Source organism: Apium graveolens, chromosome 10 (assembly GCF_009905375.1).
Source record: "Apium graveolens cultivar Ventura chromosome 10, ASM990537v1, whole genome shotgun sequence".
In the NCBI taxonomy this organism is placed as follows: domain Eukaryota; kingdom Viridiplantae; phylum Streptophyta; class Magnoliopsida; order Apiales; family Apiaceae; genus Apium; species Apium graveolens.
In genome coordinates, this window is record NC_133656.1 from 155,062,698 (window position 1) to 155,065,762 (window position 3,065).

Here is a 3,065-nt window from a genome sequence, read left to right on the forward strand (position 1 = left end):
CGTGGAATTGTGGGAGAGAAATTGTGGGTTTTTATGTTTTTTTAGGTTTTTCTGATTTTTTTTTAAAGGCAAAAAAAATTCTGGCAAAAGGGTCCTGAGCGGCCGCCCAGGACTTCCAAGCGGGCGCCCAGACTCTGAGCGGCCGCCCAAGATTCCTGAGCGGGTGCCCAAGGGGTTTTTGGAAAAAACTTTTTTTCTGCCTAATTTTTTGATTTTTTTGGGTTTTTTTGGATATGGTACTAACTTCTAAAGGTTCCTAAAGGTTAAAGCCTTGGGTTGCCTCCCAAGAAGCGCTTCTTTTACGTCATTAGCTTGACGTAGAGGAGTTTGATCAAGTTGACGATAAAACGGCACTAACCACTTTCCGGTTTGCCGTGTCCCCATAGTAATGATTCAATCGCTGACTATTAACCTTGAATGCTTGGTCCGGATCGTTCTCAAAAATCTCCACCGCTCCATATGGAAACACAGTTTTGACGATAAAAGGTCCAGACCATCTTGATTTCAACTTTCTAGGAAAAAGTCGGAGACGAGAGTTGAATAAAAGAACTTGTTGCCCCGACACGAATGACTTAGGAGATAGCTTCCTGTCGTGCCACCTTTTTACTTTTTCCTAGTACATTTTGTTGTTCTCGTATGCTTGAAGTCAAAATTCATCAAGTTTATTTAACTGAAGCATTCGCTTCTTCCCAGCTGCATCTAGATCAAGGTTCAACTTCTTCAACGCCCAATAAGCCTTATGCTCAAGCTCCGCAGGTAAATGACATCCCTTACCATAAACAAGTTAAAACGGGGACATCCCAAGTGGAGTCTTGTATGATGTTCTATAAGCCCAAACATCTTCATCGAGCTTTAAAGACCAATCATTCTTTGACGGACAAACAACTTTCTCCAGAATGCGTTTGATCTTTCTATTAGACACTTCAGCTTGACCATTCGTTTGCGGATGATAGGCAGTAGCAACACGATGATTCACATTGTAGCGCTGCATCATAGAAGTGAACTTACGATTGCAGAAATGCGACCCTTCATCACTTATGATTACTCATGGCGTTCCAAACCTTGTGAATATCTGCTTATCGAGAAAATTCAACACTACCTTTGCATCATTCGTCGGTAGAGCCTTGACTTCTACCTATTTCGAGACATAATCGACTGCCAACAAGATGTACAGATTATTGCACGATGAGATAAAAGGTCCCATAAAATTGATTCCCCAAACATCAAAGACCTCGACTTCAAGCATTATATTTAAAGGCATCTCATCCTTTCTAGTAAGATTCCCCACTCTTTGGCAACGATCACGCCTTAAAACGAACTGATGTGCATCCTTAAACAATGTAGGCCAGAAAAAACCTGCTTGCAAAATACGAGCTGTCGTCTTTTCACCACCATAATGTCCACCATAAACTGTGGAATGGCAGTCTCGTAATATCCCTTCCGTCTCACAGAATGGGATACATCTCCCTAATGATCTGGTCAGCTCCCTGTCTAAAAAAATATGGTTCATCCCACATGTACCACTTCACCTCATGCAAAAACTTCTTCTTTTGAGCTGCATTCATATTATGAGGCATTACATTGCTGACAAGATAGTTCACAATATCTGCGAACCATGGCTCTTCCTCCTGAACTACGAACAACTGCTCATCCAGAAAAGATTCGTTGATCAACATCTTATCATGTGAAGTCGAACCGGGATTCTCCAATCTAGAGAGATGGTCAGCTACTTGATTCTCAGTACCTTTTCGATCCTTGATCTCTAACTCAAATTCCTGTAGCAAGAGAACCCAACGAATAAGTCTAGGCTTCGAATCCTTCTTTGAGACCAAATAGCGAATGGCAGCATGATCACTGAATACTGTCACCTTTGTCCCAAGCAAATAAGATCGAAATTTTTTGAAACCAAAGACTATAGCCAAGAGCTCCTTCTCAGTAGTGGTGTAGTTCATTTGAGCTCCATTTAGAGTCTTACTAGCATAGTAGACCACATGAAAAAGATTATTCTTGCGCTGCCCAAGAACTGCTCCCACTGCATAATCACTCGCATCACACATCATCTCAAAAGGTTATGTCCAATCAGGTGCCATAATAACTGGTGCAGTTATCAAACTCTTCTTGAGAGTCTCGAATGCCGCCAAGCACTCAATCATCAAATTTGAAAGGCACATCTTTCTCGAGCAAGTTGCACAGCGGCTTAGATATCTTCGAGAAGTCCTTGATGAAACGCCGATAAAAACCCGCATGACCAAGAAAACTACAGATTCTTTTCACAGAAATAGGTGGTGGAAGATTTTCAATGACTCTCACCTTGGCTTTGTCCACCTCAAGACCCTTGCTAGAGACTTTATGCCCAAGAATAATGCCTTCACGCACCATAAAGTGATATTTTTCACAATTGAGCACCAAATTAGTTTCCACACACCTTTTGAGCACCGAACGAAGATTATTCAAACATTCATCATACGAGTATCCAAAGACGGAGAAGTCGTCCATGAACACTTCGACATTGTTTCCAATCATATCAGAGAATATAGCCATCATACATCTCTGAAAAGTTGCAGGTGCACCACATAAGCCAAACGAAACTCTGCGAAAAGCAAACGTGCCAAATGGACAAGTGAAGGTATTCTTTTCTTGATCTTCTGGTGCAATGCAAATTTGATTATACACTGAATAGCCATCCAGAAGACAATAATACTCATGACCAGCCAACCTGTCAAGCATCTGATCAATAAATGGAAGAGGGAAGTGATCCTTTCTCGTGGCTTTGTTCAACTTTCTGTAATTCATGCATACCCTCCACCCTGTGACTGTTCGAGTGGGGATGAGCTCGTTCTTCTCATTTGCTACCACAATTATACCTCCTTTCTTAGGTACACATTGCACGGGGCTCACCCAAGAACTGTCAGAAATAGGATATATGATTCCTGCATCTAGCCACTTCAGAATTTCTTTCTTCACCACTTCTTTCATGATAGGATTAAGTCTCCGCTGTTGCTCAATAGTCGGCTTACTACCTTCCTCTAGCAGAATTTTATGCATACAGTACGAAGGGCTAATCC